Raw genomic sequence first — 19,722 nt, forward strand, 5'->3', positions numbered from 1 at the left:
AGAAGCAGCAAAGGCTTAGCCAGGAGCTAATAGGCAAGAGAACTCATCAAAGCCACTGCTCTTCTTTCTGGCCTTCAGGTGGCAACACTAAACAGGGCAGGTACCAGGCAATTAGAGACCATCCCGATAGTTTATGGTCAAAATAGGCAGTCCTCGATCATCCACCCGGCCTTGCCTTAGTTTTGTCAGGGTAATGTCAGTATAGGTTCTGGTTTATACCTTCACTCCCATCTTCTGTCTCAGGGGATGAGAAGGAGGTACCACTGAGGTCTCCCAGGCTCTTGCTTCCCAGGAAAAAGAATTGCACCAGGGCCACATGGTTAGAAATAAAAGAAGAGGCTGCTTATTAAGAAAGGGGAGGTACCCCTGGGAACAGGGGTGGACTGGGGAGCTGAGAGAAAGTATGTACTCAAAAAGGTTGGCCTACCTTCTCTTTTTAAAAAGCTTTCCTTTATTTGTTTTAATTATATGCATGTGTGTGTGTGTGTGTGTGTGTGTGTGTGTAAGGAGATTGTCAGAGGAGTATTAGATCATCTGAACTAGAGTTACAGGAAGGGCCTCTAGATTACAGGTAGGTCCTCTGCAAGACCAGTATGTGTTCTTAACCACAAAGCCATCTCTCCAGTCCCAGCATCTGCCTTCTTCCATATTTATTGATAATGGGCTTTTAAGGGTTTCTGGTCTTTTTATCAGCTGGCTCCTTTCACATATTAATCTTGACACTGCTCTCCCTAGTACCCACTCTTCACTCACAAAACCTGATAAGCCTCACCTAGCCTCGTGTGGCATGCTACATCTCCTGTGTCTAGAACTAGTAGGTCTTAGACCTCACTTGTGTCTCCCTTTGGGATCACATCTGATATCGTTATTGCAGCATTGAAGGCCCGTTAAGGGAAAACTACTAGCTCTGGCCCTAAAGAATGGAATTTATATCTGGATGGAGACATCCTACTGCCTCCTCTTTTAAGAGATGATCTAGCTGGACAAGTCAATCACCTGCCCAAAGGACCGCCCTCAGTAAGATGGGTTCACTTGAAGCCATGCTAAGGAGATAAGAGGAATACGCTCTTTAATGAGATAACGTATATTTCCTACCCAGGATTCCCACCCCTTAGCTCAGTTGCCCCAGGTCCACCATGAGGTTCTTTCCGGTCAGCCTGGCTTTCTGAGTCCTGACTGGAGGCTAAGCTTGCCTTCACTGATACTTTGAGCTTCTTATTCTTTCTCTAAAGCTCCCCTCACACCATGTGGCTGTTCATACACCATGTGCCCATGCCAGTTTAACTCAAATGACATGGCCATTTCTCTTTTTCCTCTTTATTTATCCCTTAGGCAGCTTCTGAGATTTACAGCTTGCCGGCTCTGCGATTTTTCTTTTGAACTCTAATAATATTGCTGGCAAACTTCCCGTTGAGTCTGTTCTTACATTCTTTTATTAATGAGACCCCCAAGAGGGAACCCCAATTTTCTCAGTATCAACATCACATTAAACAATAGTAAGAGGCTGTAGAAGTGGCTCAGGGGTTAAGAGCACCCACATGGCAGCTCACAACATGTCTATAACAGTAGCTCCAGGGGATCTGACACCTTCTCACACACATACATGCAGGCAAAAGAGCAATGTATGTAAAGTAAAAAATAAACACATCATTTGATGATAATAATGAAATTAAAAACAAACCAATAAAACCTCACAGTAACTTTCTCCTGCTTCCTACCGGAAAGCTCTTTCTGTCTTCATCAAGGAGAAAATTCTTGCTTCTTCTCTAAGAGCTAGCCTGAGTGTCAACTTCTGTAAGAGACTTACCCTTCTTCTGAGAGGGCTTCCTCTATATTCTGGAATCCTGAGGACCTTTGGTGGCAGAGCTGCTAAATTCCTAGTGTCACTTCAAGCCCATCACAGCACCCAGGAAGTGGCAGAACTCCAAATCAGAGCACACCGCTCACAGTACAGAGTCGACACAACTCTTTAGAGAGAAGCCCAGCAAAAACTTTAAAAACTGTGTTCAACTGGCTCAAAACTTTCAGCTTTGGTAATAATCTCTTTGAGAGTAATGCTTAATTTTGTTTGTTTATTTAGTGTGCGTGCGTGCGCGCGCGCGCGCGTGTGTGTGTGTGTGTGTGTGTGTGTGTGTGTGTGTGTGTGTGTGTAAACCAGAAGAGGATATTAGGTGTCCTGCTTTATTGCTCTCAGTTACATTATTTAAGAAGCTGTAGAGAAACAGAAGGTGGAAAAAGAGTGTGGCCTGACTTTAGGCAGGACCATGTTTATTCATGGCAAGAGGGCACCTTTGCCATCCATGTATGCAGATGGCCAAAAATGCCTACATAAGAAGATGTGACCTCTGTAATGCACAAGGGAGTCTGGGAAGTGTGGTCTTTCAGCAGGAAACCCTCTCTCTCTCCTGTTTGAGACAGGATCCTTCACTGGGAAAGTAGCTTCAGCTGTCAGGTCTTTGTCTAGTGTCAGGAGAATGAGGCCAGACTCTGGAAAAACCTTCCAGCCTAGAAGTGCTCATCCCAGTAGAAGTGGTTTTAAATTTCAGGTTGAGAAGTGAACTACGCCTATGTTCAACAGAAAGACAAAATCCTAAACAAATCATATCAAGAACATCAGTCTCTCTGCCTACGCTTGGACCTGTTCATTGATCCTTCGGGTTGACCTTCACGTTTCTGAAGACCATGCTGCTGTCATTACTTCTTGGTGGCTCCCTTTGGAGCCTTATTTCTTTTGTTTCCACAATTCCAAATGTGTGAGATTTTAGCTCTTTTCTCTCTGTCCCTAACCCTCACAGCCATCCACAGTTTTATAGTCATTGGGTTTAGATTGTTATTCAGGAGTAATGCTATTGTGGATATGTAAATTACATTCACAGCTGAATCAGTGTTGCCATAATTACATTTTCCCCCTCTCGAACAAACAGCTTTTTGTTTGCCCTGGAGGTTGCAACTGGCATCTGTTTCTCCATATATTTATCACTAATTTTATCCTCAAACTCTTCCCCCACTTAGATAAATTGCTTTGGATTCTGAGAAAAGACATTTAGATGCATTTGCAGAGTAAACTGGTCTTTCTCCCAGCGCTTAAGATCTGTTTCAATCTTATTACTTTCCCCAGAACCAGATACCTGTCATCCAAAAGTCAGTATTTGGAGGGGCTGGAGAGATGGCTCGGCAATAGTGGTCATTACAGATATGAAGTAGCAATGAAATAATTTCATGGTAAGTACTCACTTCAACATGAGGAATTGGAGTAAAGGGTCACAGCTTTAGGAAGGGTGAGAACCACTGATCTACAGTGTGTCTCTACTTTTTTTCCCCTACCTTCAAATTGACCTTGACCTTCTGAGGCTAATTACAACCACATTACTCTTCTGCAGGTTAAACATAGCAATTAACATATTTTGTGTTAGATGACTCATGGGATTAGGGAATGAAAAGACACATCGCTCAGTCCAGAGTTATCTAAAGACTTATGGGTCTAAAGAAAGGGTATTTAGTAGTTGACATCTTAATCTTTGGGTGTGGTAAAAAAGAGGAAGCAACTCCGCCAAGGGCAGCTGCTCAGAGAGCAACCACCGTAGGTAGACTGAGGTCTAGCTCTCACCCCTGAGCCATCTTCCAGGGGTTTTCTTCTGCTTAGCCTCAGTCCTGGATCCCATGGAGCCTTTTTCATGACTCTCTTCCTCATATTATAAGCACAATGCAAATTAGTTTTTAGAAACTAGAATCACGTGAGATCATTACTTTGAGAACATGCATTCTGGAAATGTGTAATCCAGACTCTGACATGATCGTTGGTTCTGTTGAATGTCAGCACCCAAGCTGGAAGTGTTTTAGTCCCATCCTTCTGAGATGCTATTGAGCGATCTGAAACAATCTCATGGATGATAGTTTTAAAAGAACTTTTTCCTTCTTTTAAAACTCATTGACTTACCTATATTAGCTCTCTGGGGTTGAGTTACACATTTTTAGGTTTTTGATCTTTGTCTGAAATTTTTTTTCCTCCTTGTATTTCTATCTCTTCACCAAGCTTTGTGTCTCTGGGATTATATTTCTATTTTCTAAAGCAATTTTTCTCTGAATTTTTTTTTTTATTCTTTTAAAATAAAAATTTTTGTTCTTAGACCACAGATGTTCTATCTCCTTTTTTTTTTTTTTTTTTTTTTTTTTTTTTTTTTTTTTTGGTTTTTCGAGACAGGTTTTCTCTGTATAGCCCTGGCTGTCCTGGAACTCACTCTGTAGACCAGACTAGGCTGGCCTCGAACTCAGAAATCCGCCTGCCTCTGCCTCCCAAGTGCTGGAATTAACAGCGTGCGCCACCACCGCCCGGCTTCTGTCTCCCTTAGGATATGAATAATAGACGTCTTTGTATGTGTGTGTTTCTGTGCAAGCCTTTTAACTCCAAGTTATTGGTTTATTTGCTCGTATGCTTCTTAGTTTTAGTCTCTAGACTTAACACAGAAAACTTTCCTCCAATTCACAATCTTTTATTTTTGTTTTTGCTTTTGTTTTTATTTTATTTTTGTTTTTCGAGACAGGATTTCTCTGTGTAGCCCTGGCTGACTTGGAACTCACTCTGTAGATCAGGCTGTCTTTCAAATTACAGAGATGTGCCTGCCTTTGCCTCTTGAGTGATGGGATTAAAGGTGCGCACCACCATGCTTGGCCCTCAAGATAATTCTTAACTATCCATTCACATTTAATGTAGAAAAGTAATGGAGTGGGGAGATTTTAAAGATCCACTCAGGACAGAAAAAAATAAATATTAGATTTTACCTTCCTATTTTAGGCAACAACATTATAGGAAATATATGTGTGATGGTTTAAATATTCTTGGCCCAGGATTAGTGGCACTATTAGGAGGTGTGTGTGGTCTATTGGAAGAAGTGTTGTCAGTCACTGTGTAGGTGGGCTTTGAGGGCTCCTACGCTCAAGCTTCACCCAGTGTGGAAAGGGAGCCTCCACCTGCCTGCTTGCAGAAGAAACAGTCTGCTCCTGGCGGCCTTTGGATCTAGATGTAGAACTCTCGACTCCTCCAGCACCATGTCTGCCTGCTCGCTGCCATGCTTCCCGCCATGGTGACAATGGACTGAACCTCTGAAACTATAAGCCAGCCCCAGTTATATGTTTTCTTTTGTACGAGTTGCCTTGGTCATGGTGTCTCTTCACAACAATAAAACCCTAATGAAGACAATATGAATACCACAGAGATTATTTCAAGACAAGGAAAACATGTGCTGTAAATGCTACTGCATTCATCTCAGCTCTCAGTCCAGAACTTTCCAAACAGCAAACTGTTGCTGGGATAGAAAATATTGGTCTTCTTAGTAGAGGAAATGGAGATTAGAGTCTATATCTGCTACAATAGCTGAAAGCTTTGAGGCAAAATAAGTACTTCTTCTATGTGATAAAGTGAATACCCTTTGTCACATGCCCTGGCTATCATGACATTCTGCCTCACCAAACATCAGAATCAATGGGCTGGTCTGAACTTCTGAAACTGAGAGCTGGAATAAATCCTATCTCTTTTTGACGTAAATTATTTCTGCTAGGTGTTTGTGTTAAGGCAAAGTGGACTCATCACTATGATTAAGCCTGACCATGTGACACTTAAGCCTTTGGAGCTGGATTGGGGGAGGGATTTGGAGGAGTTTGGAGATGGAGGCTAAAGAAAGCCTAGAATACCGGAAACTCGGCTTAATGAGCAACACCAGCAGGAGCCCAAAAAGCCACAATGCCAATAGGAATACAGAGTCAAAATCGTGGCCTGCACGTTTTATATGGGAGCAGAGACTCTGCCAGGGACTGAAATAAAAGCATTCAAGCTATGTCCTGGTAAAGAACCTGTCTACGCTTTATCCACTCTGAGAATTTGTACAAGGCAAAAGTTAAAAGGTAACAAGTCAACTAATCTGACGCAGGAAGAATCAAAGGAGCCCGGGATGCAGGTTGTGGCTTCACTATGGATAGATACTTTTAGCCGTGTTAACACAAGGATTAGGAGTAAAAATAGAGCAGAAAGACTTGAAGAACTTGCAGTTTGATCATACTAGTCTAAAGCTGGGGGTCGGGAGGGAGGGTATGGTTTCAGAAGAGATTAGGGCTAGAAAGAAACCAAGTGCTTTGCATTAGGACAGTAGAAAACAAATATGCCTTTTAGGTATCTCAGGAATAAACCAGACCCCATCCATTGTGACCTGAAGCATATGAGACTCATCCAAAATGCCTTCTACTGAGAAGAACGGGGCTCTGGGGTTTGCATAGGGCCACCTACACATTCCCTAGAACTCATTTCACCATTCCCAGACACATATGGATTCCCTGGAATTAATTTCTGCTTTACCCTGCTCAGTCACCCAGACACTCAGAAGCCACTGCAGTCATGGTCCAAAGAACCTGAATACTACAGTTCAAGGCCGTAGAGGACCTTCTCATTAACCATACGACGTTGGCTTTGTAAGCACTCGAAAGCAAGAATTCCAGGATTTCCAATGAAAGTCAGAAGGCTAGGCAATGTGTAGTGGGGTGAGAATTCCTCAGACAACTCCTGAGAGAGCACTGCTAAAGCTTCAAAGTAAAACCAAAAGCCTCAATGGAGGTTGGAGCAGGAGGATCACTTTGAGTTCAAGGTCAGCCTGGCCTACAATGTAAGCTCCCAACTCAGATATACTAGAAAAAGGAGGAAGAGAATGAAGAGAGGGAAGAGGAGGAAAAGGAAAAGAAAGGGGAGCACAAAATCTTCCAGAACCTCCAAAAGTCCAACTTCACCACCCGAGTCTCACCAGGTAATATGCAAAAGCCACTGTAGACATTTTCACTGAATCGTAGCTGCTCGCAGCCCTAACAGTATAGTCTCCAGCTCTAACCTTTTCTAAAGGTTCAAAAGTGGCCCCAAGTCTCTATCCCCACCTCTCCCACTTTCCAGAGGCCAGTCTTGCTGTCTCCAAAGATTCAGCTGTTCTCACCCCTCCAGGCTTTCCACTGGCGGGGGTCCCAGGCACACATGCCTCCGCTTGGCTATAATCACAGCACGCGCACTTCCCAGCTTGTAGCTCAGGCTCCCAAAGTTGCAACACAGGCATTAGAACTTTGCTGTCTAAAGCCATCAAGCCAAAACACGTAACTCATGGAGCCACTCCCATGCAGAGAGAGGATTTCCACCTCCCACCCCTGTCTTTCAAATTAAGTCAGAGTACATTCCCAGAAGTCTGGTTCTTGAACTAGAAGATATGAATATTTTTGTGGTTCGCACTGCTTATTGCCAAATTATTCTTCTGCGTGCATATATGATTTCATTATCGATAGTGGGGCACCGTGGCTTCATGATAGTATTGCTAGCATTTATTCTTATCACTAAACTTTGGAAACTTTTATGAGTAACTGTAGTCTTCATTTCTAAAAATAAGAGTTGCTCACATAGCATACATAGACTTTGGACTAATTGAAAAGCCACTGGTAGCCGGGCAGTGGTGGCGCATGCCTTTAATCCCAGCACTTGGGAGGCAGAGGCAGGTGGATTTCTGAGTTCAAGGCCAGCCTGATCTACAGAGTGAGTTCCACGACAGCCAGGGATACACAGAGAAACCCTGTCTCGAAGGAAAAAAAAAGCCACTGGTAAAGAGACACATCAGATAACTAAAATTTTGGTCTTCCTTCATAGTTCTTTACAAAAATCAGATTTTATTTCACCCCTACGTACTTCATATGGACATTTTCCCCATAGCACCAGCGTGTCATGATGACAGTAAATAATCAAGAAATCTTTGCCACTTTGCAAGAGCCATTTCCCAATCATGCCCCAGATAAGAGCCCTCTCTCTGTATCTTGCTCACATAGAACTCAAAGCAAGAACTACACATCATTTTGGATGTTCCACTTTTTAATCCTCTTTCCCTCTCCTGCTCAGGACTTGTTGTATTAACTGAGACTGTATTCTTAGACAGCATTCCTCCTGCCCAGTTTGTCTGGCCTGCCATTAGGCATCCTTTAACCTGATTCTCCATCTCCTCCTTATCCGTAAAATCAGAGGTCAACTATAAAGCAAATTCACTGGATTCAGGCCTAAGACTTTTGGCATAAAAGCTCTGAGGTAAGCTAGGGAAGTAGTTCAGTGAGTAAAGTGCTTGCTGTGTTAAGCATAAAGACCAGAATTTGATCCCTACCATCCACAGAAGATCCAGATGTGGTAACACATATTTCTAATCCCAGCTCTGGGGGTTCAGAGGCTGGAGGAGCTTGAGGTTCTGCTAGCCAGGAGTCTATTTGAAAAAGGAACTCTAGACTCAGTGAGAGACCTTGACTCAAAAAACTAGGGGGAGAGCCACTGAGAAAGATGACAGTCAACATTGACCCCTGGCCTCTGCACATGCAGACATAGGTACTTACCTATGCCTGTACACACCACACACACACACACACACACACACACACACACACACACACACACGCACACGCACACGCACATGCACACGCACACGCACACGCACACATTCACGCACACCTCAGAAGTGGGGCCGAGACCTTCCTATCAGTTGTCCACATTTGGAGTCACATGCCATCTGGATGCTTCTCTGTTGGATATACTAACTTTGATGCCCCACAAGGTAAACAACATCACCAACAGCTTCATTTGGCTTGGTGCCTGGCATTCAACTGTCAGTAAGTCTCCTTTCATGGACTTGGTGCCACAGAAGACAGTGACAAGTGACTTATTCATTTGTGAATTCTTTCCAGTAAAAGACTAATTTGGATAAAAAGGAAAACTATTTATTGAGCACCTATTAAGGGTACAACAGTGTTTGGGGCTTTCCCCTGCTTTGTCACACAGTCAGACACCACATAATGATACATGGTCAATGATGTACATATAAATGATGACAGTCTTATAAGATGGTGGTCCCATTCCCCAGGGACATGACACGGCAGCCCTCAGAACATGGGAGCGTAATGCACCACCCATGTGTCTGGGGTGCTGCTGCAGCACAAAAATGCACTATGTTTTCAGTCACATAAAAGTATGGCACATAGGGACAAATGAGATAGCTCAGGGGTAAAAATACTTGCTGCCAAGCCCAACAGTCTATGTCCAATCCCTGAGACCCACACAGTGGAAGGGGAGGACTGACTCCTGCAAGTTATCCTCTGATCTTTATGCATGCCAAGATATGAGTGCCCCACCACCAAGTAAAATACGTGTAAAAAAAATTTAAAGCATAGAACATGGAACTACGCAGTTCATAATAATAATGATAATAAGTCCCTTTACATGGGGATTAGCATCGTTCATGAGAACACCACCATCAGGACCTAATTACCTCTCAAAGGTATCACCTCTTAATACCATCTTCTGGGAACTAAATTTCAAAGTATGGGTATAAGATGAAGTGCAAACATTTGCTCTGCCCACAGCAGACTGGAGCTGCAGAATCTCACCCAGAACTCTCAGTGGAAGGCAGACCACACAAGGCTGTCTGTTTGTGCTGAGGAACACTGCGGCCACACGCTGGAGTATGCTTCACTCAATAATGCAGGTGCATGGTGGGAAACATTGAGCTAAGAACCAACATAGACAGATTCTGCTACTCACAATGCTTAATTAAGCAGAAACTCCTCATGCATGCCAAAGTGGGCATAGTGCAGAGAAAAGGTCTTCAGGGAGAGGCAGTAAGCCCAATCACTTGTTCTCTGGGGCTGGGAACATGGGATCCAAGAAAATATATTCATCAGTTCGAGTATTTCAAATTATTTCAGCAGTAGGTAGCCAGCCCTATGGTAATTGTGACTTGTACATCTACAGATTCACCCAACTGCAGACTGAAAAACTAGGAGGGGTGAACAATAAAAATAACAATGGAGACGTAATAAATAATAGACATAAAACCAGTATAGTACAGCAACAATTTGCGTAGCATTCACATTACATTAGGTATTACAAGGAATGTAGAGAAATAGCATTCAGGAGAATGTGCATAGGGTATATAGGGATACCACATCATGTTATATATGGGGATTTGAGCACTTGTAGATTTGGTATTTGGAGGACATTAGAAGCAATTCCCCGTTGATAAGAATGGATGGTTGACTGTGAGTAGAACTCTACTCAGGGAATCCATGGCAGCTGCTGTTGTTATCTCAGCCCGAATGTTTCTAAGGCTCAGTGCCATTTCAGGTAAAGAGGGAAGCTGGCCTGCAGAGACCTCTGGAACCAACCCATGGTTACTACGCTAAGCACTGAAGAATGCCACAGGTGACATATAGCAGAACTCCAACACTGTGCCAAGCTGGCAGCAGGCTCTCATGAACAGGTGCTAGGACCCCATTGTTGTGTGCATTCTTTGTGATCAAACTGGGACGTCAGGAGTTAGACTCTGGATGAGTGTGTGCTGAGGATTGAACACTGTCCTGGCTGACAGTTATGACAGCTGTGGTTAGATATAGTCTGAGTGTGTCCCTGCTCCCCAAAGGTTCACGGGCTAAAAGCTTTGTTCCCAGTGTGGTGATGTTGAAGTGACAAAACCTTTCAGTGAGACTTTGTATGAAGTAGTAGATCATGAAGAGAGCAATATTGAATTTGTAAATGGAGTTAGTTCTCACAAAAATGGGTTGGTATAAAAGAGGTTTTCTCTTTCTAACTGGTGTCCTGTTTTGCTGAGTGGTCAGTCCCTTTCTCAAACACTTCCACTGTAATGTCCACCGTTTGTAGGCAGATAGACCCCAGTGTCATCATGTTCTTTGATCTCCAATATGTTGAGCTAAATAAAATCCCTTTTGTGTGAAGTATTCAGCTTTGGGGCTCTGTTGCCCAAGTTCAGGACATATTTAGTGCTGTGATGAAGACAAGACAGGACCCCTCCAGAGACCCCCAGGACTGAGTCCCGTGTGGTATTCATCAATGCAGCAAGGATCTTTCCAGCTCAGCCTCAGATTTCACAGGACCTCAGCCTTAGAGCATATTCTTTTGGCTGTCATTATTGTCATCATGAACACTGCCCCCTCCTCCTGTCCCCCTCCTCTTTTCCTTCTCCTCCTCCTCCTTCTTCTGTATTACTAGGACGGGGATGATGATGCTACCCCTACTGCCTGAGACTCAGTGCTCATTCAATATTTTGATTTCTATCATCACTCTGAGTAATGTCTATATTCCATCATTACATATTAAGAAATAGAGGCTCACCCTGGAAATAGAGCCTTTTATAATTCCATGTGACTCTGAGACCTTAGGTCCCTGTATGTGCATTCTTCCTTTCATCTGTCTGGGATGTCATCTTAGTATTCTATTGTTGTGAAAAGACACCATGACCATGACCAGGAGTTTACAGGCAACTCCTATAAAAGGAAGCATTTAATTGGGGCTTCCTTAAAGTTTCAGAGGTTTAGTCCATTATCATCATGGTGGAGAGCATGATGGCATGCAGGCCAACATGGTGCTTGAGAAGTAGCTAAGGGTTCTACATCCAGATTGGCAGGCAGCAGGAAGAAGAGAACCAGTGGGCCTGACTTGGGCTCTTGAAACCTCAAAGCCCACCCACAGTGACACACTTCCCTCAATAAGGCCAGCCACACCTACCTTGTGAGCTTCGATTTTCAAATATTACTTTTAATAAGAGTTCTTAAATGCTTTAACCTTCCTTCTAGCTTACCACCCACCAGAGATAGTGGGAAAGAAAGATTTTTAGGATACAGGGGAAGTGGACCTGTTTAGAGATAATTCCTTGGAGCAAATCCCATCTACATTATCAGGACATATATATCAGCAGTCCAGTTCAAACAGGAGGAATCAGCAGTGGTAGCATGACCCAACAGAAACAGCCAGGCCTCCACTGAGTCAACACAAGTCAGCAGGAGTGACCAGGACCAACAGGATGCCAGGAGAAGTTCTTTGCCCTGCCTCTCTCACTGAAGTGAAGATCAGCAAAGACGAAAACAAGAGACCAAGAAGCATTGGTCCATTCAGTCCTATTTATACTCCCTCCAAATGTCACATGTCCTTCCACTGGTCTTGCTCCCACACGTGTGAAGGGGAAACCTCTGTTTTCTTTGGAAATTCATTTGTTTTGGATGGTGTTTTGCTGGGGCAGACACATTATATAGTGCATAGTTGAGAAATCCTGTAGTTCTTACACTGATTTATGTATTCTTGAACTTCTATTGAACTCGTGTTTTCAGAGTTCTTTCCCACAGCCTTAAGGGCTGTCCTTAAAGTCACAGTGTCACCAGATTGCTGAGGATCACCAGACCCATTCTTGATTTCCAGAATCGTGCTGATTATGATTATCATGGAGTCATTGACCTTGGCAGGGAAACATCTCCCCATCAACTTCCAAGGTTTCTAACTAGAATACTGAGAGTAGAGTTTTCCTGAATGGTCATGTACTTCCTGTAACTGTGTCTGCTCTGAAGCCTACTAGAGAGATAATAGAGAAAGCATAAACTATGGGGGGGAACCCCATATGCTTCTGAGCTGATAGTTCCTTTGGTTAGCTGGATTCCCATCATGCCTTGCTAACACTTTTGCCTTTCACTTCTGATTCAGTCTCCCACCTCAGGACATCCTGCACTTGCTGATTAGTGGCTGCTTTACCCTTGTCTCTGCCTAGGAGACCTGGGTATGAAGAAGGTTCTGTAGCTTGCTTCATGGGAGTGATTGACATGATTTGCTTCTGAAATACACAACACAGACACCAAAACACTATTAAGAGGGTAAAAAGGCAACTCATAGAATAAGAGGAAATAGTCACCAAGCATGTCTGGTAAAGGATTCATATGAATACTATAATAAAGCAAGTCCAACGTAGAGCCAAAGACTACCCTGGGTAATAAATGAATGGTGGCCTTGAGTAGACATTTCTCCCCAAGAGACATATAAGTGGCTAACAGGACACAATAGACAGGCAGCATCACTAAGCATTAGAGAAATGCAAATGAGATCCAAGATGAGCTACACCTAGCCTACAATAGAAAAGAAAATGAGAAACGTTAACAAGATGTGGAAAAATTGGAACCCTTCTGTACTGCTGGTAGGAAAAAGAAATGCCATAGCCATTGTGGGAAAACAGAATGGAGTTTCCCAAAACTCTCAAAATTGAAGCAACATGCAACCCAGCAAGTCTGCTTTCACACACACACACACACACACACACACACACACACACACACGAATAAAAAAGCAGGATCTCGAGATATTTTTACACCCATGGTCACAACAGCATTGTTCACAATTGTTAAAAGGGGGGAATACCACCCAAGTGTCTTTGGATGGATGGATGGATGGATGGATGGATGGATGGATGGATGGATGGATGGATGGACAGACAGAGAATTTAAATGCGGTACACACTGTCATCACTTCCCTACTTTCTTCCGGCTCCCAGCCCAGGACTCACTTTCATGCCCCAAAGCTTTCCTTAGACTCACCTAGGACAATCTCATACTCTGTAAAGCCTCTGGCCTGCATGTTCACTTTCCCTTGATGCAGCTCAGTCCTGACTGTGAGTATGGTCCTGGGATCCTTACAACAGCAGAGCTCTCTCTTCTCCCTTTCCTTGTCTTCCTTTCCTATTATTTTAACCCTTCTCCTTCTCCTCCTCCTCTTCCTCTTCCTCCTTCTCTTCCTTCTTCTTCTTCTTCTTCCTCCTTCTCCTCCTCCTTTTCCTCCCTTTGTTTCCTGTCTTTCCTCTCCCTCTTTCTTCTTTCTCAGTGCTGGAAATTAAACCCAAGGTCCCACTCATGCTTTGGAAAGACTTCCTCTGGTCCTTACCTCTGAACAAGACCTTCATTCACTCTTTATTAAACAATATTTACGGTCTGATCCAGGTTTCATGCCCCATGATTTGTCAAAAGGCAAGTATGTCTGTCCAGTCAAACCTCATAGTTTCTTAGGTCCTTCTGTCTCTGAGAGAACTGGGCTCCTGCCTGAAGAATGGACCCATATCCATCCGTTTTCTGTTGTCATAACAGAATGGCCTAAAGAAAGGAGAAAGTCTATCAGCTCATGTTTCTGAAGGCTAGATGTTAAAAACAAGGCAGCCATACCTGGTGAGGGTCACTTGCTGCATGGTATCCTAGCAGGAAGGGGAAGGGTGGGTGTGGAAAAGAGAAAACAATAAGGGGTAGCCTCACCTCAGAGCCTGTAAGGTCTTCATTTGTTCCTCTTACTGCCTATCACCTCTTCATGGTCCTGCCGCCTCTAATGGCCCATACAGCAAGAATCACATTTCAACATGAATTTCAATAGGAAGAAAACATATCAGAACCGTAGACAAGTTTCACCTCTCCAAGGAGGCTGCTCCACAGAATTGACCAACTGCATGTATAAATTTATGGCTTCACCTATTCAAGACTTTGTCCTGACCAGGGATGGTCTGATGAGAGAGCTTGGCTCTGAAGTATCTCAAGGGAATGAATGCTAAATTTAGTAAGGGAAGAATAGAATCAAAATCTACCATGAGTCACAGACAAAATTGAGATCAATGGGTGGGCAACAAGGACAGGATGAATTGACAGGGGAGCTAAGTGTGATCACCATTGCTGAGGCTAAACTCACAGCAAGCGAGATGCTTTTGAGATTTTCCCCCTCGCTCTCTATTTTGGGAGGGAGGGGTTCTTGAGACCAGACTCACCTGATAATTTACTAAAGGCGCTCCCATGACTCAATGCCAGGTACACTCAAGGCTAAAGTTTAATATGAAAAAAGGCATGGAGAGAAGCCGAAAGGTTTGTGTTAGAAGAAAGATTAAGCATATGAACTAATCTCTACTTACACTGGTGTTACCCAGGTCACATTGGCTCTGTAGAAGTGACCCTGGTGAGATGCTCTCACCCAAGGAAGCCACTCAAGTCTCAGGATCTATAAGCTCCAATGAGGGCTTCTCATAGGGACAGAGTGCTGTAGCAACCAAAACTCAGGACCCCACCAGTGAAACCAGATATAGGGGTTATCTTAATGTTTGCACAACTCGATCCTGGCAAGTCCTAAGAAAACAGCATTTAGCAGTGGCCTTATTGACCCGGGTGTACACAAAACATCACTGAACAGGGATAACATGTCATAGTCTCCAAAGTTGGCTGAGGTACATTCCTGGCTCTGGGCTTCCAGGGAAACGTACAAGGGTTGAGCAACCACATAGAATATTTTAACTCTTTCCTCACAGCATCCCAACGGGTCTGCACGTGAAGATTACCAGTTCATTCACAATGTCACAGAGTCTGTGCCCAAGGAAATGAGAAGAGGGGATGTCATAGCAATCAAAAGGAAGGAGTTACAGGCAGTCATGGTTCATAATTTTAATCCCAGCACTTGTGAGGCAAAGGCAGGCAGACCTTTGAGTTCAAGGGCAGCCTGGTCTACAGAAGGAGTTTCCAGAGAATGGAGGGCTACACTGAAAAAAAAAAAACCCTATCTAAAAAACAACAACAAAAAAAAAAAAGAAAAAGAAAAAGAAAGAGAAATAAAGGAAGGAAGGAAGGAAGGAAGGAAGGAAGAAAGAAAGAAAGAAAGAAAGAAAGAAAGAAAGAAAGAAAGAGAAAGAACAGAATGAGAAAGAAAGAAAGAGGGGTCTAGGGCTGGAGAGATGACTCAAGAGATTAAGAATACTTGTTGTCCTTGTAGAGGACCTCAGTTCAATTCTCAGAACCCACATGGAGGCTCACAATCACTTTCCATTTCAAGGGGATCCAAAGCCCTCTTCTATCTCTGCAGGTACCAGATAAACATATGATACACAAATGTACATGCAATCAGAATGTTCATAGACATTAAATAAATGAAAGGTCAGAGTTGGGAGCACTCAGAAAGTATAGATATGGGAGGATGAGTGATAAGAAGCCTGGAGCGGGTTGGAGAGATGGCTTAGTGGTTAGGAGCGCCTGCTCTCCCAAAGGACCCAGGTTCAACTCCTAGCATCTACATGGTGGCTCATAACTGTTTGTAACTCCAGTTCCGGGGACCTGACACCTTCACACAGACACACATGAGGGCAAAACACCAATGTACATAAATAAAAGTAAATAAATCATTTTTAAAAAATTAAAAATAAAAAGCTTGGAATTAAGAATTCTGGACATTCAGAGAGCCAGGATTATGTGAAGTCAGTCTGCCATCTCTCTCGCCCAGCACTTTGGAGCCTGGAAGGGAGTGGAGGGAGAGCAGAAAGGTATCCATCATTGGAAACTTGCAGGGTGGGGCCATCCCTGACACCCCACACACCGAGCCTGTGATTGCTGATTTAAAAAGGAAGAAAAGAGAGACAGACAGTCAACACTGACTGGGTCCTTGTAATTGGCTGTCTGTCAGGTGGCTGTCCGTCCTCCATGCCTGAGGTCTTTTCCCTTATCTTTTTTGGTAAGCTCCTTCAAGACTCAGTGGAAAAATCCATTCATTTCCGAAGCTTCCTCCTCCTCTTTCTGCTGGACGCTCCGAGGTCTGGGGCTTCCCCATTTTCCTTCCTGACCACACGTGATAAGTAGTAGTGGAATATTCCTCCGTGAGCCCCTGAGATGGGGGAGCAAAAACCACCCTTATGCTCTCAACACTCACAGCAAGACTCACAGAGATGCCCAGCACTTCTGACCTGTGTTCCATGGGTGTGCAAACTGCGTGTCCTCCCCCTAGAGGCCCATGTGCCTGTGTGGTCAAGAAAGCACAGCTCTGACGTGTTAGAACCATGTACATCAGGCCCAGGGGATGGGAGGGGTCTGTCTGACCTCAGAGGGGGGTGTGGGGACACATGAAGTCATGCTTGTTTACGTCGCCCGTCATTTCCTCTCGCTGAGCCGCACAGCTTTCCTTACCCCTCAGCCAGCCTCTGATTTATTCCCTGGCGTCATACACACTTTCGATTTTGCTGCCCGTGGGGATGTCGAGGTCAGAACTGTTTGTCTGCAATAAGGGATAATGAATGTTAGGGAAGTACTTAAGTTAGCCTTAAGGAATGTGAGACCCTCCCAGCAGCTGGCTGGTTCAAGCCTGGTGCAAGCTGGGTGATACCCTAGCCACATCACAACATCTGTGCGACAGGGACAGATGCACAGAGTCCGTACCTGGGAAGCTCCTTGAGGGACAGAGGAGGGAGGGGGTCACCTGCTTCTACAGAGGACCCAGCAGTGTGGCTATTACTCTGGACCTGCGGGCACCCACTCCCTGGCCCCACTTGTTCCAGGGCTGGAGATGATTCCTCTTGGAGGCTCCTGCCCAGGCTTCATGGAACCAGGATTAAAGCTGGGGATGAAACAGCCTTTCTAACTGGGCTTTCTTGGCCCTCACTATTGACAGGCCTTGTTCACAGGACCCAGAGAAGTGAATCTGAAGTAAGGGGTGACAGAGGGGCCTCAGAGAAAGGAGAAGGGAGGACCGTGAACTCAGACATGGCGTCAGCAGGTGGGGGGAGGAACACCAGTAAGAATGGTGTGGGGTGCTAGGCGGTGGCACAGAGGCAGGTGAATCTCTGTGAGTTCCACGACAGCCAGAGCTACACACAGAGAAACCCTGTCTTGAACCCCTGGCCCCCTGCCTCCTGGCAAAAGGGAGGTGTCTGAGGCAGGAATGGGCTAGCCAATAAGGGGAAGCACCAGGGAGAAAGTAAAGCAAGAAGGCCCTGGAGTTCCCTGTTGAAGGTAGAAGGGGGCCCAGTTCTAATCCATTTCCTCCAGTACTGGTCCCTGGGGCAAAAGGCCCTCAGAGCTTATACTGTGGAAGGGATGACGCACTTCACAGATCAGGAATAAAAGCAGTACATAAAGCTACTCAAAAGCACTCCTGTTCATAAAAGTTGGCCAAGCAACTTTATGCTGTGGTGTATGAACTGCATAGGTAATTATGAACAGGGACACGGATGCACACAGACACACATGTATAAGTGCTGTCCCATAGCTGCTGCATGTTTCCCTGGAAGTCTGTTGGGTCCTCCTCTAGAACTGTCTTGCAATGTCAGAGACTGGATCTGTCCGTACTCTGGCTCTTGCGTTTTTTTTTCTTATTGAGGAGAGGTAGTTTACATGGAGTAAAAGCTTCAAGTCTCAAGTCCATTTCTGGTCCACTTATTCTGAGGCCCATGTAACCTCGGCCCAGATTAAACCAAGAAAATATCTGGGGGCTGGAGAGGGTGGCTCAATGGTTAAGAATATCTGTTCTTACCTAAGATCCCAGCACTCTCCATAGTGGATCACGACCATCTGTAACTCCAGTTCCAGGGGATTCAGCCCCTCTTCTGGCAGCCGGGGGAAAGAGGCACACATAGTACACACACCTACAGACAGGCAAAACAGTCATTCACATAAATAAAAATAAAATAAACTTAGCAATGCTAACAAGAATGTAGTGGCTGTCATCATGATTTTGATCTGCATTTTTCTTAGGATGATTTTTCCCCATTTTTTAAATTGGGGAGTGAATATTGTTTTCTTTTTGATGAGGAGGCTTTTTTGTGGGTTTCATTTTATTTTTTTTTTATGTATTCTTGATTCTAGTCACCTGTCTGATAGTCCATAAACACTTTCTCCCGGTATGTGACTTGCTTTGTTACTTTTAAAATATTGTCTATGAGTAAGCAAAAGTACTTTTTACCCTGGCTAGCCTCAAACTTTAGATCCTCCTGCCTCGTTCTTCCCAGGAACTGTAGGCATGCACCACCACACCAAACTCCCAAAAAGAACCACAGCTGTAAATGCGAAAGAGAAACCAGCGCTACTTCTCAAAGAAGAAAAGAATCTCTCTTCAGCTCAGAGGAGAACAAGACATGTTTCATTAATATTTAAAGCTAGCAAAGATGCTTGAGCTGAAAAGGAGAGCTTGGATCATCAGCGAAACGACTAGAGACAGTAACAGTAAACTTTTGCCATTTTAAGACTCTCTTTACTTTTCTGGGTTCTTGTCATTTTACTGTCATTTTAGACTTTAAATCAATCTGATTTAACTCATTCTTACCAGATACAATCAGATCCACCTGTTAATTCCTTATGAAAAGTTCACAAGAGCCTATGCGTGGTACTGAGCCTGATAGCTCATCATGTAAATCCCTATAGACTCGTTTCTTACTTACATGGGATACATTTGTATCCCATTTGTATACTTGTCCCCATTACTCGCTCTCATCTCCTCCATTCCCTAAAACAAGTCCTCACAAGTCTTCCTCTTATTTACATGTCTCGTGTCATGTCTTCTTCTTCTACTTCTTCTTCTTCTACTACTTCTTCTTCTTCTACTTCTACTTCTTCTTCTTCTGCTTCTACTTCTTCTTCTTCTCCTTTTTTTTTTTTTTGTTTTTGTTTTTGTTTTTTGTTTTTTCTTTTTTGAGACAGGGTTTCTCTGTGTAGCCCTGGCTGTGCTGGAACTCATTCTGTAGACCAGGCTGGCCTCGAACTAAGAAATCCACCTGTCTCTGCCTCCCAAGTGCTGGGATTAAAGGAGTGCACCACCACCACCCTGCTGTGTCATGTCTTCTTTTTCTAAAGATCTACTCAATTTAATTAGGGCTTCTTGCATGAGTCTGGGTGTGGGGCTATTTACCGGAGTATGGGCAACTTACCAGTGTCTACATCATTGCAGAAAAATGACTCACTTTCCCCAAGTAGCCGTCAACTGCCAACAGCTCCTCAGCATGAGGTGGGACCTCTGAGGCCCGTCCCATCCATGGTGGAATAGTGAGAAGCTTGGCCTTGGACAGGTACTCACAGCTGCTGTGAATTTATGCTGTCTTTAGAGGACTTCACAGCCCTCTTTCCCAT

At 44.1% G+C, this 19,722-nt stretch overlaps 1 long non-coding RNA gene across 1 annotated transcript in view; it reads left to right on the forward strand.

Moving 5' to 3' along the window:
- Positions 1–18,846, forward strand: part of LOC116078946 — a 32,889-nt gene extending 14,043 nt beyond the window's left edge. The window contains exons 3-4 of the long non-coding RNA XR_004113674.1: positions 3,119–3,222; positions 18,609–18,846. This is a non-coding gene — a long non-coding RNA (uncharacterized LOC116078946). The remainder of the gene's footprint in view (positions 1–3,118; positions 3,223–18,608) is intronic.
- Positions 18,847–19,722: the final 876 nt, after the last annotated feature.

This window comes from Mastomys coucha, unplaced genomic scaffold, assembly GCF_008632895.1.
Source record: "Mastomys coucha isolate ucsf_1 unplaced genomic scaffold, UCSF_Mcou_1 pScaffold5, whole genome shotgun sequence".
NCBI lineage: Eukaryota > Metazoa > Chordata > Mammalia > Rodentia > Muridae > Mastomys > Mastomys coucha.